Genomic DNA, 17,441 nt, shown 5'->3' with positions numbered 1-17,441 from the left:
TTTCTCCAGGTCCTTTAAGTATAAAGTTAGCTTGTGTATTTAGGTACTCATACAGTGATTCAGCAACGTGGCAGGATACAAAATCAATGCACAAAAATCAGTTACATTTCTATACCCTAACAATGTGTCTGAAGAAGGAGAAATTAAGGAATCAATCTCATTTACAATTGCACACAAAACCATAAGATACCTAGGAATAAACCTAACCAAAGAGATAAAGGATCTGTACTCTAGAAACTATAGAACATTTATGAAAGAAATTGAGGAAGACACAAAAGAGATGGAAAAGGATTCCTTGCTCATGGACTGGAAGAATAAACATTGTTAAAATGTCTGTGCTGCCCAGAGCGATCTGTACATTCCATGTAATCCCTATCAAAATACCACTGACATTTTTTACAGAGCTGGAACAAACAATCCCAAAATTTGTATGGGACCAGAAAAGACCCTGAATTGCTAGGGGAATGTTCAAAAAGAAAACCAAAGCTGGGGGCATCACAATGCCAGACTTCAAGCTCTATTACAAAGCTGTGATCATCAAGACAGCATGGTACTGGCACAAACACAGACACATAGATCAGTGGAACAGAATAGAGAGCCCAGAAATGGACTTTCAACTATATGGTCAACTTATCTTCAACAAAGCAGGAGGAATATCCAATGGAAAAGAGACAGTCTCTTCAATAAATGGTGCTGGGAAAATTGGACAGCCGCATGCAGAAGAATGAAACTAGACCATTCTCTTACACCATACACAAAGATAAACTCAAAGTGGATGAAAGACCTAAAAGTGAGACAGGAATCCATCAAAATCCTAGAGGAGAACATAGGCAGTAACCTCTTCACATCAGCCACAGCAACTTTTTTCAAGACATGTCTCTAAAGGCAAGGGAAACAAAAGCAAAAATGAACTATTGGGACTTCATCAAGATAAAAAGCTTCTGCACAGCAAAGGAAACAGTCAACAAAACTAAAAGGCAACCTTTGGAATGGGAGAAGATATTTGCAAATGACACTACAGATAAAGGGCTGATATCCAAGATCTATAAAGAACTTCTCAAACTCAACACCCAAAAAGCAAATAATCAAGTCAAAACATGGGCAGAAGAAATGAACAGACACTTCTCCAAAGAAGACATGCAAACAAGCTAACAGACACATGAAAAAATACTCCACATCAATTACCATCAGGGAAGTACACATCAAAACCACAGTGAGATAAAACCTTACACCAGTTAGAATGGCTAAAATTCACAAGACAGGGAACAACAAATGTTGGTGAGGATGCAGAGAAAGGGAATCCGCCTACACTGTTGGTGGGAATGCAAGCTGGTGCAGCCACTCTGGAAAACAGTATGGAGTTTCCTCAAGACGTTAAAAATAGAGCTACCCTACAACCCAGCATTTGCACTACTAGATATTTACCCCAAAGATACAGATGTCGTGAAAAGTAGGGTCACATGCACCCCGATGTTTATAGCAGCAATGTCCACAAACTATGGAAGGAACCGAGATGCCCTTCAACAGATGAATGGATAAAGATGTGGTCCATATATACAATGGAATATTACTCAGCCATCAGAAAGGGTGAATACCTACCATTTGCATTGGTATGGCTGGAACTGGAGGGTATTGTGCTAAGTGTAATAAGTCAAGCAGAGAAAGACAATTATCAAATGGTTTCACTAATACGTGGAATATAAGGAATAGGGTAGAGGATCATAGGGGAAAGAGGGAAACCTGAATGTGAAGAAATCAGAGAGGGAGACAAACCATGAGAGACTCTGGACTCTGGGAAACAAACTGAGGTTGTAGAAGGAAAAGAATTTGGAGGGATGGGGTAACTGGGTGATGGGCATTAAGGAGGGTACGTGATCTGGTGAGCACTGGGTGTTATATGCAACTAATGAATCATTGAATACTACATCAAAAACTAATGATGTTCTATATGTTGGCTAATTGAACTTAATAAAAAAATCATAATTGGCAAAAAATTGAAATATTGTTAAATTATATAATATTTAATTTATTTCTCTAGTTTGAAAGAATAAATATGGATGCAATTATTTAAATTTAAAGAATACACTTATGACTGATGCAGAATAGAGTGATAAGGTAAAAACTACCATAATGATAAAGATAAAAAGAGATTGGAAATAGTTATGGCACAAAATCCATGATGATTAACAATTTAGTTTGGCAGTACAAAATGTAAAGCTGTTGTGTAATTTTTTTTAAGATTATAAAGTGGACAGTATTAAGAATTATCTTCAGCAAATATGTAGAGAATTTGCTAAGAGATTTCCTCTCAGCAGTCAAAGAATTGATGCAATTGGTTAGCTGAGATCAGGAAAATATTAGAAAATGCAAATCTTTATGCAAATCTTTCACTATCCTACTCCATTCCAATTTAGAGGAAGCGCAGTAATTCTTGTTTGAAAAATAAATGCAATCCTTAATGTCTTTAGGTAGGTGTTATCCTTGGCATGGAATCATGGAGGCATGTCAAGAAATCAGAGATGGCATGAAGTGTCTTACTAGGCTGGGATTAAAAGAATATTGTAAGGAATTTAAACGCATGGAAAAGAAAAAAGAGGTGTGTGTATACATATATGTATAAATATCTGCACTTTAGTGTGCTTTTTTCTTATACTATCTGGAAATAAAGTTTATATAAATAACGTTTATGTAAAACAAACACTGAGAGTCTGAAAATGTCCTCTTGATGTCAGGCAGAGGATCATTTTGTTAAAGTGGTGTTCAGGAGAGGACCCACCTGAGCAGTCTCAGGTTAGACTCTGCATTCTATTTTCAAGCCTGATGAAGGCAAGAGCTAGAACCATTATATGGTTCCAGCCATGTGTCAATATGACAAATTGAGCACTCTAAATCTGATGGAAAAGGATCTACATGTAGTTGTCTGTGCCTGAAATATCTGAGAAATGCCAAACAAAAATTATCTGAAACGTTTTTACTTTTTCTCTACCAAAGACCAATATGGTCTCTCAACAAATTTCCATGGCCTTTAAAATTGCTTATAGGGAGGAATTAAAAACTAACTTCAAGTGACATATAAAATGGAAAGATTTTAGATTAATCATGTGTTCTAAAAACACGTAGATTAATCGTATGTGTTCTAAAAAAAAACTATGTTTGGTAGTGCAGAGCAAAAGTATACCATACATATAAAATTTTAAGAATGTGCTGTTTGAAAAAAAAAGGTGCTGCTTAAAATTAATGAAGGCCTTTGTCACTGCTTTGTGTCTAGACAGATAAAATCTAACATAGTTAGTTGAGGGTATGTTTATTAAGTGGCAAGGAAGTATTAAGAAAACATTATTTCTCTAAGAATATCTGCCTTCTTTTAATACTTTGTACATATCAAGCTATCTACACCAGCCAGTGGGCCGCCAAGTTCTCTGGCATTCAAGTCCTCTGCCCCAGCGTGAAGATGAATCTCATTTCTTTGAAATACTGCTTCTACAGTATTTCAAGGAAATGAGATTCTGTTCAAGCAAGTTGAAATCTTAATTCCAGTTCTTTTCAAAGTAATAATTTATATATAAAGTACCACAGATGGATGTTTATATTGGATATAATAACTTGAAGACTTATTTTATCTGAAAATGGAATTAGAGTTTCTTGATGCCAAAATACAGAGCTAAATCATTTAAGGTCATACTCCCATCTTTCAATGCCCTAGAAGCACCATCTTTCTCCAGTGGACCATCTAAGTTACCAGCGCTCCTTACTCAAATGAAATCATCCACAAAAAATGATTTTTCCTGTCACAAAGCCAATAAATGAACAAAATATTTAGCAAATAGATGAGACTGGGTGAGTATAAAATATTATTACAAATGAACGAATGAAAACAAATATAGAAGAAAGTGTTTTGGTTCATGCATTGTTATATTATATTAATATATATATATAATTTATAATAATATACATTCATATTATATTAGCTTAAGCAGAAAGAACCTGAAACAGTCAATTTGGTGACTGAAATTTGAAATTAATGTTAAAATGCAAACTTCTCATTTAAAATCTTAAGGGGACAAAATACGTTTTATAATCGTCAACGTATCAGTGTATCAGAAGATCGAAGTTGTGAATGCTATTCATAATAAATTAAGAGTCATTTAGAGTCATGTCAGGTTCCTTATTTGAGGGAAGGTAAAGGAAAGGGGAACCATTACATTTTGTTACATAATCCTTAAGGATCGATCTCAAAATTAATGCCCAAGCTCTAATGAGAATGATATCACTGATTATAATTTAACTGGGGTAAAAGGTGAGTACTAATCTGTGTACTTATCTGTGTTAATTGCATATAAGATTTCTGTACATAAAGACACAATTTTCAGATCTTTTTCACACTCTTAAAGTCCGCCATATGTCCTCTTTAGGTATGAACAGCATGCTGTCTTTTGATGCTAATAGTGTATTGTAATGTCGACACAGTCATTACTGCTTCATCCTCGAATCACAACTTTTGGAAGTGTTGTATTTGAGCTTTTTTTCTTCTTTCTGGATAATAGAAAAAGATTAAATTATAACAAGCATGGTATCATTTGTGGAGAAAACAAATAATGTCTACCTCTGTCAGAAAAGGTTTTTGCTGGTTTCTTTTAATTTTACAGTGGGCTTTAATCACTGTTGAATCACCATTTTTTTCAGAGCTCGTATTGTCCTCAGATTTTCTTTTTAAAATCTGATTGGGGGAAACCAAAGAAATTAGAAAAAGACTTTATCATTATATTATGTCAAAATTGTGAACAATTCTGAATACTACTTACCTAATACTAAGTAGATATTAACTCTTAGACCTCCTATAAAGTGGCTACCTGAGTATTTCAAGTTAGCTTCTCTGGTATGAGAGTTCCTTCAATCCACCTTTACTGTATAATCTTATCATTTGTAAAATCAGTTATCTTCTAATGGCTTATCTTGTCTCTTTTAGAACTAGTTGTTCCAAACAACTTTATTACCTGTATGTGTGTGTACACATATGTATACACCACACACACACACACACACACACACACACACACTACCACCACCACCACAAGACAACTGTGATTTTTGAGAGAAACTATCAATTTCTAGAAGCAACATCCATTATATGTGACCTTCAAGAGCACACTTGTCAAAATGCTTGTGTTCCACAATGACAGAAAGATATTCTATAAATATAAACACTTAAAAAATTTTCCCATGGTTTGGAGGACATAGATGGGTATCAGGGCATCTTCTATATACATATCTGGAGGGAAGTTATAATTTAGAGTTTCTGTGACTCATTTATTCCATAAACAAAAAAGTAGAATGTCTAGGTTTCCAAACCAGACCAAGTCACCTGCTATGTAAGTCAGGAGGATCTAAGGAGCTGTTACTTCCCAGGAAACCTTGCCCTGAGTTAGCAAACTGTCACCTGTTTCTATTTGGCCCAAGAACTAAGCATGATTTTTACATTTTCAAATAGTTGAAAAAAATTTAAAGGATTAATAATACATGACATGAAAACATCATATGAAATTTAAATTGTCCGTAAAAGTTTTACTGGAACAGAGCCACACGTATTCACTTATGTTTTCTATGAATGTTTTCCCGCTACAAGGCAGAACTGACTAGTTGTGACAGAGACTTTATTATCTGGCCCTTTACAGAAAATATTTGCTGACCCACTAGATAGGTCAAGAGTAAGTCTTCCTGGGGAGACTAATGAGCTGTATGGAAACTCCTGAATTGTTTTCTCCTACATCCTAAGATCCTTATTTTACTACTACTGGCTTAGGCCTGCCAACTCTATGAATAACTGTAAACATACTAGATTATCAGTTGGATGATCTGAAATTACTTTTTCAAGCATGACCTTAATACTGTTGCTCAAAGCAGTGTCTCCAGTAAATTGTCAGGGCCCAAGGAAGATGTTTTGCTGTCCTATAGAGGCATAGTTCTTTTAAGGGATTTTGTTCCAAACCATCCAATTTCCTTATATCTGTAAAGTAATAAAGTTATATAAGGTATTACATAAAGTCACATTCCTGACTTTCTCCTCAGCTAACTTCCTCTGTGCCTGAGAGTTCACAAAGTACCCTTTATCCTGCTATCCTCTCTGAGCTATTTACTAATAAGGCACCTTGAAGAACTGGCCACAGCCTTCATTTCCTTTTTCTATGTTTTATTATAGGACATAGTCGCAGGCAAATAAGCCATAATTCTAGAACATATCTGGATACCCATTCTTCCTAAAGAGGAATTTTCTGTGTGTGTGTGTGCGGTTTGGAAATGAATAGAAGCATGCCTTATCAACTTTTAAATGAGAATATTCAGCACAGGCACTTTGGTTGTATATTGAGCTTAATATTCTTTTTAAAAGTGAGACTCTGTGATTCGATACAGACACAAAAAGGAAGCTATCTTACATATGTACAACCAGTATAGGTTCACAAGTTCATGGATTTATAACCAAGCAAAAGGTTATTAAGTCACTTTTATTTTAAGAAACTATGTAGGTAAAATTACAATAAAACATTGCATTCGGAAAATCATAACTTAATCATACGTACTTAATTACACAAAAAGGAGAGTATGGAACTGGAGATGTGGAGTCTATAATCATGTGTGTACTGCCTTTTGTTGCACCAACAGTCAAGAATGTATCCTCTTTTAAAGGAAAAGAAATTTTAAGATTTCGCACTGTGAAATGTAAAGAGTTGCTGGATAAATCTCTATAGAAAATTGATAAAAATATCTTTATTTGTATGATTGCAATAAGTATAATTCTTGACTGCATTGATTGCCTATATTGAAATTTATAGGGACATATATGTAATTTTCCATTTTAACAAAAAGTAATTTTCAGGACTTTTAATATGTCTGTGATATATTCACACATCCTTCCATTAGAATGAGTGAGAACTCTGTTCATCTTTATGTTTCATAATAGTACAGACTAGGTAAAATAAAGTGCATTGCTTTATTCCAAATAATTACAAAATAAAAATCATTACGTCCAGAAAGAGTATAGTTTCAAATTTAATAGAATAGTGTATACTATCACTAAGCATGTGAAAATGTAGTCAGGACAAGTTTTTCTGAGGCTAGAATGTGAAGGAAATATATCACAATTTTCTAGTAAACTTGAATTCCACAAACCTAGTAATATAGAATAAAAATCGGCAGTGGTGTGTGCCTAGGAACATTCCTGACCTAATACTAGGAGCTAAAATAGAAAGACTTTATACTCTATTAATTGTTATAATATAACTAGTAATATAATGCACTTGTGTTTAAAACGTGTATTATGCATGCAAATAATTAAAAAATTTCCACATAATCCTGGCTTCGGGAACTCTTTAAGCCAGGGAAAAGGAGGGTATTATCCAAATGTAACACTATCAAAGCAAAGTAATACAGTTGATTGAAAATACAGTTGAGCACGCCCAGCAGATGAAGGTGTGAATTTCCTCATACATCATCTTAATGGCAACATTTTCTACAAAGCGACATGGAGCACTCCTTTCATATTTCATGAGTACTATTTGCCTGACTTCAAAATGCCAAATGTGCCAGTGAACAGTGCTTTAATATTCATGGGTTTTTGAGATGGCTTTGACAGTTGTCAACTAGAGAAATGGTTTCATCAGGAAAGAATCTGACTTATGGTTTCCAGCACACATATAAAATCATGTAGTCATTCACATATACATTCTATTTTAAAGGTATTTTTGCATAGCTATATTTTATGAAAATTACATAGATGTAAAATCCTTTATGTAACAGTAAGACATTTTCATATCTTATTTGGATATATATTTAGTATTCAAGAAAATTTTAACCCCAGACATATAATAATTGAGCTATTTTGAAAGGACATAGCTCAATAAGTATCCTGAAAGTTCTCGAGAGCACAAGTTATCATGGCATAATTCATGCACATAAGTAGAGAATTTATATTTCTTTTTCTTTGTGTATTTAAAAAAAATAGCTCAGTTTAGGGAAAATCACAGCATTTCTCTTTAGCCCCAAGGGTTTAGATTTTGTTTTTTTATTTTATTTATTTATTTATTTATTTATTTTTAAGATTTTATTTGTTTATTTGAGAGAGAGAGAATGAGAGACAGAGAGCACGAGAGGGAAGAGAGTCAGAGGGAGAAGCAGACTCCCTGCTGAGCAGGCAGCCCGATGCGGGACTCGATCCCGGGACTCCAGGATCATGACCTGAGCCGAAGGCAGTCGCTTAACCAACTGAGCCACCCAGGCGCCCGGTAGATTTTGTTTTTTTTTAATCTCCTAACATTTCACAGACTAAAATTAAAATTAAGATTTATTGATAAAATAGAGTTTATTGCTGTTAATCTTAAAAGTTCTATGAAATTTTCACGCCAGGTATTAATAATACATTGAATAAATCATAAACAAACACAAACTTTACAAAAAATTATTATGTATGTTATGTCATTATATCATATTCTCCAATAAATCTTAAGAGTTTGGAGAACGAGTAGCATGCAACCACTATTGGTTTGATACTAATTTCTAACAGCTATTGAATACTCACTGCAGGCCAGGCACTGCTCTAAGCACTTTATATGTGTTAGTTTAATTAATTTAGGTAGTATTATTAACTCATTTTGTAGACACAATATTTTCAGTAACTTGTCTCATGTTACATTATTAGTAAGTGGTAGAACCATGATTAAGAGATAGATGAAGCCCAGAGCCTGAGCTCCAACAAAACCCTAAAAGGGTCAGAATTTAAACTACAAATGAGAACTCAGGTCACATTCCTACCATAGGGTTATTTCTTTGTTTGTTTCTTCATTCAAGGATCATCCTTATCTTTTTTTAAAGATTTTATTTATTTGAGAGAGCGTGCAAGCAAGAGAGATCACAGAGGGAGAGAAAGAGGGAGAAGCGGACTCATCACTGAGCAGAGAGCCTGACGCGGGGTTCCATCCCAGGACCCTGGGATCATGACCTGAGCCGAAGACAGACGTTTGACCGGCTGAGCCACCCAGGCGCCCCAAGGATCATCCTTACTGATTAGTGTCTTTATTTCATTGAATTTAACCTTGAAATAACATCTCTTTTTGTGATGTTATTTTGTTAGCACTGAAAATTATCCTAAGGATCATATGGATTCTTGAAATTAAGTCTCTTTTCTTTTTATTCATTTTTTTCTCATTCTCTAAATTATATGCATTCAAACAGGCAATACAAACAATAGATGCAGCAGATGGAATGATGGTTTGAGTTCCAATAGTGAATTTAGAGAGCCATGAATTTCCTAATAGCCAGTATTTGGCTATTGAATCTGTATGTTTAAAAATACAAAAGGCTAAAATGTTAATTATTAAGAGTTTGCTGAGAAAATGGACCCCAGACCACCTTACTTTCCTTTGCATATATGGGTTGTGACTTAACATGGATCAGTATAACAGTTTATCTGCCCTGTGTTTATATATGGGTTTTTTAGGGTGGTTAAAAGATAACCCAAACTCAGACTGTAACAAACGGAAATTTTACTGAGATTCATGACTTTGCAGCAGTCCTCCTACATTTTCCAAATCAGCTCTTCCTCTGTTTCTCCATAGCATCTCTTTGGACATTCTTTCCTAAAAATATCTGATCCTCTTCTCTCCCACTACTTTCTGCAGATGTCCATGCCTACTACTTCACAGAAGAATGAGAAACAAAGAGGCTACACCTCCTTCAACAAGCTCTCATGAAAACATGAAATGTGCCTCCCACATTTCTCTCTTCCTCTCCCCCTAATTTTAGGATGTAAAAACAGCCCTTCCCCAGCACTGAAAGCTACCTCACCTCACTGCATCAACGTTACAACGCTTAAAGTTCTCTTCGGTCCTCTTGTAGATTTTCAACTCCCCATGTTGTTTAGGATGGGGTAACCTAGGCTGAAATAAACAAGCCTCTCATCTTCTTGAACTCATGAGCTTCAATGTTACATCCACATTAGGACTTCCCACTCAATTCTTAAAATTAGTTTCAGTTTCTGAAAGTAATTCTAAAAAGTTCCGAAGACTTTGCTGCTTTAAAAAAAATTCTACAGTTACTCCTCATTCTGACTTTCTGACTCTTACTCATCCCTTCCACTTTATTTTCAAATTCTAAGTGTCTCCCTTGAAACTGTTTCTCTTGTGTTTGTGTGTGTGTATGGGAGGGGTTGTTGTTGTTGTTTGTGTGTGTGTTTTCTGATGCACCCTCATACTTTTCCTGGCCTTTCATTTCCAGTCTCTTTCAGACTTACCTCTTTTTATAGCCCTTACTTAATATTGGTATTCCTCAGGGTTTAATTTTAAGTGCTTTTTTCTTCTCGGTTAAATATCTCATCTTTTCTCCAACCCATGGCCAATGTGCTGGAGTTTATATCTTCTATCTTTCAATTTAATGTATACAAGTGATACCAGCGGGCCAGATCCAAGGACCGAGAGGGGGTCTCGCAGGACCAGCCAAGAGGGTCCTTGGCCGTGTGCAGGATAGAAATCAAATGTGAGCTAACAGGAGGTGAAAGCAGTTTGTTGAAGGTAGACAGAGAGTGCAGGTGCACACAGAGTGTCTGGGAGACTGAGAAAGGAAATGAGAGAGAGTCTCATTTTGTTTGGAGTCTGGGGTTTTTCTTGAGGATTGTGGTCTGGTGTTATGTGTTCTCTCAGGCACCCAGGAACCCGTTAGAACAAAGACAAGGGCCCAGGTGTTATTCCTTGGAGCCAAGGGGGTCTTGGCGTAGAGATGTTGGCATTGAGGTGTCTAGCTCCAGTGGTCTGGAACATGTATGATGGCTTCACCCGGTCATCCTCACCTGGTCCTTCCTTAGATGTTGTCTATTCTAAAGAAGTCATTAACTCCTTGTTCCTTACAAGGAGAACATACACTATTTGGATTATAAGGCACGCATAAAGTGAGGGTGCTGGTCCTAACAAGACTAAGAGCAGAAAAAGGAGCAAAAAGCAGATTTTTATGGATTCCACAAATCACTACATAAATAATGCATATGCATCATGATTAGTGACCAATTGCATCGTTTCTTTCAAAGTCTGTTGGTGGTTGTTGTGCGTGTGTTATTCAGTTCACACACGGTCAGCAAAGCCTGTAGTTGTGTTGCCTCCTTATCTCCCAGTGAAAATCCATGTGATATTTTACCAAAAAAAAAAAAAAAAAGGATAATCAGAAGAGAATTGGTTAAGAAAGGTGGGAGAACAAGAAATAAATAGAAAGTGCTGATTTTGAGTTGACATTTAAATGGAACATAAAGTTATAGAAGAAATAGCTGACCAGGGAATATTGACACTGCCACCATTTTAGAGACTCTAGATATTTTTCTGCTGAGATATTTTTCTTTTCATTCATTATAGGCATATTTTCCTGATATCACTGAGCTTCATTATAAAAGCTGCTTTATAATTCTTTTCTATTTGTTTTAAATCCGGATCATCTCATGGTCAGGGTCTGCTGATTGTCCTTTCTACTGAGCATGGGTCATATTTCTTTTGTTCTTCATAGATAAACTTATTTTTTTTACTATTATATCCTGGATGTTGTCTATGTTGTTTTTAGATTCTGTTATATTTTCCAAGTGTGTTGATTTTTGTTTGTTTTTTAGCTGACATTTCATTGGGTTGGTTTTAAACCATAAACTGTGTGTCTTTAATGGCAGAGTTTATACATGGAATTTGGATCTTCTGCTCTCTCTTTTGGCAACATTCCGTCAACTTCCAGTGAGTGTGATTGCCCAGAGCAGCTTTGCGGTTGCTCTGTTCTCTGGTTCTTCTGGCCAGAATGGCTTTGGTTTACTATCAAGATCTTAGTTTCCTGCATGGTACTGACTAGGGTCTGCCCTTAGGCTAGAAGTTTTGATAAAAGAAGTCACCACGTGTCCTTCCCTTAGATCGCTCTCCAGTACCCAACAGTTTTTGTTGTTGTTTACTTTTGTTTTTGTTGTATTTTGTACAGATTTTATGGTCTTTGTCAATTGTAGCTTACTTGGTCTTTACTAAAACCAGGAACCTCTCCTGTTGTCTGTATTTTTAAATGTCAAGCTTCATCTCTAAACTTTCTATTCTTACAATCTGTGCTTCATTTATATGGAGTTATTTCATTTTTTTTTTCTTTTCTCAAAATACTGGTATAGGTTGTTCTCTGCCTGGAACTCCTCCTTGCTTGACTAATTGCCACTTATCCTGTAGCTCTTTTTATATGGGTAATATTTTTGTAGGAATATTTTTGAGTACCCGGAGTCTTTTTCAACTACCCCATATAAGTGATTCCATAGCATATTTTATGTCTTTTTTTAAAAGATTTTATTTATTTATTTGAAAGGAAAAGAGAGCATGAGGGGGGGAGGGGCAGAGGGAGAAGGAGAAGCAGGCTCCCCACTGAGCAGGGAGCCCTACACGGAGCTCCATTCCAGGACCCCAGGATCATGACCTGAGCCAAAGACAAACACAACTGACTGAGCCACCCAGGTGCCCGGCATATTTATTTATTTTTTTAAAGATTTTATTTATTTATTTGACAGAGAGAGAGAGCACAAGTAGGGCGAGTGACAGGCAGAGGTTGAGGGAGAAGCAGGACCCTGCTGAACAGAGAGCCCGATATGGGACTCGATCTGAGGACCCCAGGATCATGACTTGAGCCGAAGGCAGTCGCTTAAACAACTGAGCTACCCAGTTGCCCGCATATTTTATTTCTAACACTCAATTAGACATCATCATCTGGCACATAGAAATCATTTATTGGTTGAATTAATAAATCCCGGAATAATTATATAATCAATCCAGTTTAGGGAAACATGAATTTAACATATACACAGCTAATACATGCTTCTAATAAATATAAGATTTTGATTTAACCAATTCAGTCATGAAACTGAATATTTTTATTATTTGTTATATATATTGTTTTCTGCCTATAATTCAAGGCATACTTATGGCTATAAATGCATTACTCTGTACTTCTCTTTATTATTTTCTAGCTTTATAAATACTTTCATAAAAATGATTGCTAAGCTTCCTTTTATACAAATAAAATAAAACCATACAATTATTTAGGGTAATAATTTTTTTGTAAGATTGTGTGTACAATAAGTGAATAGTTGATTTTTATATGCATTCCATCTTTTCTCATTTAATTTAGACAATAAACAACTAAAAGGATAATCATCTGGGAGTTCAGTATTTTGCAACAAGATTGAATCAGCAAACATAAAGCTGTAGTTTTGTTTGATTTAGGAACACTTTTTTTTGTAATTTCATGTAGAAAACATCAATATTAATCTTAACTGCTAAGAGATGCTCTTTTCCCAAAGATAGCACTTATATAGACTTGCCATAGAATTAATTATATGTGACTCGACTTTTAAGATAGAAGCAAAACATACATAGAATTTACAAAAAATTGTTTTTTATTTAAGAAGGCAAATAAGATTCTAGCTTTAGAGATTTATACTTTTGGAAGACAACTCTTTTATAAGGCTAGATAACAAGCAAGTCTACAGTAGCTCCAACCAAGATTTAAAACTACTTGCACATCCTGTGAAGTGTTTGACAGGGCTACCCGGAGTCAGTTTCCAAGAGAAGTAGAGAGGGATATGTACTTAACTCAAAGAAACTTTCAGTGGGGAGGATAGAGTATTATCTATTTTACATTTTGAGACATTGTAATTTTAGTTTCTGTGGCCTAGGAAGAGAAAGAAAATGACAGAAGCTGGGAAGCTTTTTTTCATGGGGAAGTCTTGAAACATGAGACAGAAATAGCACTCTCTGGTATCCAGGAAACAAGTGGTGAGGGTAGAAAATTGGGTTACATATTTGTGCATTTTTCCTGAATCTTTGGGTACATTAAGAATGGTCACAGTGGGGAAGCTCCTACCACCAAATAGTTTCTCCAGCAGGAGGCAGTCATGAGGCAGTTGTGGGATGGAAGCAGAAGTGTATAAATAAAGTACCTATCCTGCAGCTGAATACTGTAAGAGAGACAAGTGAAACCAGGGACATGAGAACAGCCCCTGGAGACTCCCAGACAAAAAATGCAGAAGAAAAGAGAAGTGGAAGATCTACTTGAGCAGGTGAGGTCAATATATGTGTGTGTGTGTGTGTGTGTGTGTGTGTGTGTATATAGATAGATATAATTTTTTTAATTAAGGTAAATATGGAATTGGTGGTACCATAAAGAGATGAAACTTAGGGACAACCCATTCTATAAAAATGGCTTGGTTGTCTCTCATTTTAACATATTTTATTCCAAAGTAATTTCATTAAGATGAAGTTAATTTAGGTGTGTATTCTTGCTATAAGAAAGACAACTTCAGGGTTATTAAAGAAATCCAAATTTGGATTTTAAACTATATATAAATTTGGTTAAATGAATCAACAAAAATATCCATTTTTTGGATAAAATATGTCTATGCAATAGTAACTTAGCAATTATCATGAGGGCAACATTGTAACAGAAACACAGACAAGATTCCTCAATCGCAGAGATGACTGGTTTACCATAGCAGTGGCACACTGCAAATGGAAATGAAACAGAGTAAGAAAACAGGGCATTAATAATTATTGCATTTATGAATCTTATCTGTGAGAGACATATTTTATAAAACATCAATAATGAACAATTTAAACACCTAGAAAATATTTTATATTGATATTAAAGGCATTTCCCTGGGAAAATTTTTCTCAGATATTCTTATCTATTTGTTTGTTCTCATTTATTCTCAGTTTTACTCTTTCATAACTTGCAAAGAATTTTGTTCGCCTTCCTTTGCCACTTATATTTTTATTTCATTTCCTCAGACCTTCATTTTTCATGCTGAATATATACATATATTTTTAGTTTTGATCACATAATGCCCTACCCTATCTTTCACATACTTCAAAATAAATATTTAAGTGGGGAAAACTACTTCTTACTGATTCAGCTGCTACTGTGAGATTAATAATAATAATTATAAAAATAATTGCTAGTGGAGTGTCTGGGTGGTACAGTCAGTTAAGGATCTGACTCTTGGTTTGGGCTCAGGTCATGATCTCAGGGTGGAGAGATGGAGCCCCTCCCTGTGGCTGGGCAGGAAGTTTGCTTGAGATTCTTTCCCTCTCCCTCTGCACTTCCCAGTGTGCTCTCTAAAATAAATAAATAAATCTTTAAAAAAATAATAGCTAGTTATTGATACTGTAATACACTATTTGAATACATAATTTGGGTGAATCCTTAAAGTAACATTTTAGTCTGAATGACGATATCTTTAGTTTATAGCTGACAAAACTGACACCTAGAGAGGTTGAGTGACTTGTCCCAATTATGTGGTGAGAAACCGGAAGAGCCAGCATTCCAGCTACAATTCCCATGCTTTTTCATGTGCAGTACTTCCTCATCTTGATCATAATTATTTAGTACATTAGAATAACTAAACCATTAATCTCTTTTGTGAGTTGCATGTCTATTGATGACTTGGAACTGTATGCTGTAATTCTGTAAGAAACGGTTATAATTCACTTCCTACAATATCATTTTTTCTTAATTGGCTGAGTGGTATCGCATACTATATTGTGCCTTCAACATTAATATTTATTTTTTATAAAATAAATAATGAAGAACTTAAACAGTATAAAATGTCATTCTTAAAGTTCTGAGGGATAAAAAGAAAATTAAAGCTCAATACCTGATTGTTTGATATTTCTGATTACTAATGAAAGCCATTGCATCATTTTACATAATGTTGGTGATTGCATGAGTTGGGAACATTTTTTGATTTGGTTTATTCATCCATATGAATAAGAACATTGTTCTGAGAAAGTGGCTAACTTAGAATGGTATTTTTCTCTGTATGGAGTTTGCTCTTTGCCAAAAGCAAGTTTTGACCTTTTCTTTGAAGTCATCTTACTGCTGAGTTTCTTAATATTCAGTGGCAAAAAGCTATCAGTTACATTAAGGTAGAGCACTACACACCACTCTAATACATTCTGTCAATGAGAATATTTGCAAGAGGCCATATCCAAAATTAGAATCTTCAAGCAGAATATGAAAGACCTTTCACTGGAGCCTCAGCTTGAGTAATTCACAGACATTTGTAATTCTGGGGAATTCAGAAGTACTGTTCTGGGATGGCATTCTAAATGCCTTCATTTCTTTGTCCAAAATGATGAAGCATCTGAAATGATTCACAGGCTATTTTTGATTCATGATTAACAAAATATCTCTACATTAGAATTACATTGAACAAACACTTCTTGATCACCTGCTAAATGGATGGCACTTTGCTATAGGTGTACCTTGTAGAAATTGATTGTAGCATAGAGTAACTACAAGTGTTAGAGGGTTATAGCTGTGGTGGATTGAAGATGGCCCCAAATACATGCATCCTCTTCACATAGAGAGGTGAGGGTTTTCTCCCCTCTACTTGAATTTGATCTTATTTTTTTTTACTGTTTTGACCAATAAAATATGGTGGAAATAAGGCTATGCTCTTTCCAAGTCTAGCTTAGAAGAGAACTGGCAGTTGATGTATTATTCCTCTTGGAGCCCTGAGCTCCTGGTAAAAAAAAAAAAATTAACTATCATGAAACACCCATACTGTAAAAAACAAACAAACAAAAAAAACAAAAAAAAATTTAGACTTTTGGAAAAGCCACTTGGAAAGGCCATGTGTAGGGAGTAGACCTACTCAGCCAACCCTCACCTGCTCTAACTCCCAGCCATTCAGTTTATACCAGCTGATACCCTGGAAATTTTAGGCAAAGATAAATGTTCTCTATTATGTCCTGTCCAAATTCTTGACTCCACAGTAATGAAATGTAATACTAACAAAATTTTGGTTTAAGTCATTAAATATTTTGTATAGTTTGTTTTGTAGTAGCTGAATTTATGATCTTGCTGCTACTAAATATATGATGTTGAGAAATCTATTTAAACCTTTGAGTGTAATAATATAGTGATAAAATGATAGTGTCAATCAGATTATTATTATTTTTTAAGATTTTATTTATTTATTTGACAGAGAGAGACACAGACAGAGAGGGAACACAAGCAGGGGGAGTGGGAGAGGGAGAAGCAGGTTTCCCGCTGAGCAGGGAACCTGATGCGGGGCTCGATCCCAGGACCCTGGAATCATGACCTGAGCCAAAGGCAGACGCTTAACGACTGAGCCACCCAGGTGCCCCAATCATACCATTATTATTAATGAGACAATGATCCTAATGCTTGTAAACTGTATATGACACATAAAATAAGCTTTCAACTTCATAGCTCGTATTTCCAGCCTACATTTCTGAGGCCTGGATGTAACATGTGTCTAATTGATTGCTAAGCATTTTCCCTTAAGTTTCTCATAGCACTTCAAACTCATATATTTACACTTTTCATATTTCATTACAGACTTTCTCCCTTTCCTGTGTTCCCTATCTTGGCAAATGGTA

The 17,441-nt window shown here is 35.3% G+C and overlaps 1 protein-coding gene across 1 annotated transcript in view; it reads left to right on the top strand.

Annotated features, from left to right (window-relative positions):
- GALNTL6 (polypeptide N-acetylgalactosaminyltransferase like 6) overlaps positions 1–17,441 on the top strand; it is a 1,206,234-nt gene that overhangs the window by 234,364 nt on the left and 954,429 nt on the right. The gene's annotated exons all lie outside the window — the stretch shown is intronic.

This window comes from Eumetopias jubatus, unplaced genomic scaffold (assembly GCF_037043125.1).
Source record: "Eumetopias jubatus isolate StellerSeaLion01/CBP00866 unplaced genomic scaffold, mEumJub1_p1.0 scaffold_2, whole genome shotgun sequence".
Lineage (NCBI taxonomy): Eukaryota > Metazoa > Chordata > Mammalia > Carnivora > Otariidae > Eumetopias > Eumetopias jubatus.
The sequence above is the reverse complement of the archived record's forward strand: the minus strand, read 5'-3'. Positions and strand labels throughout refer to the sequence as shown.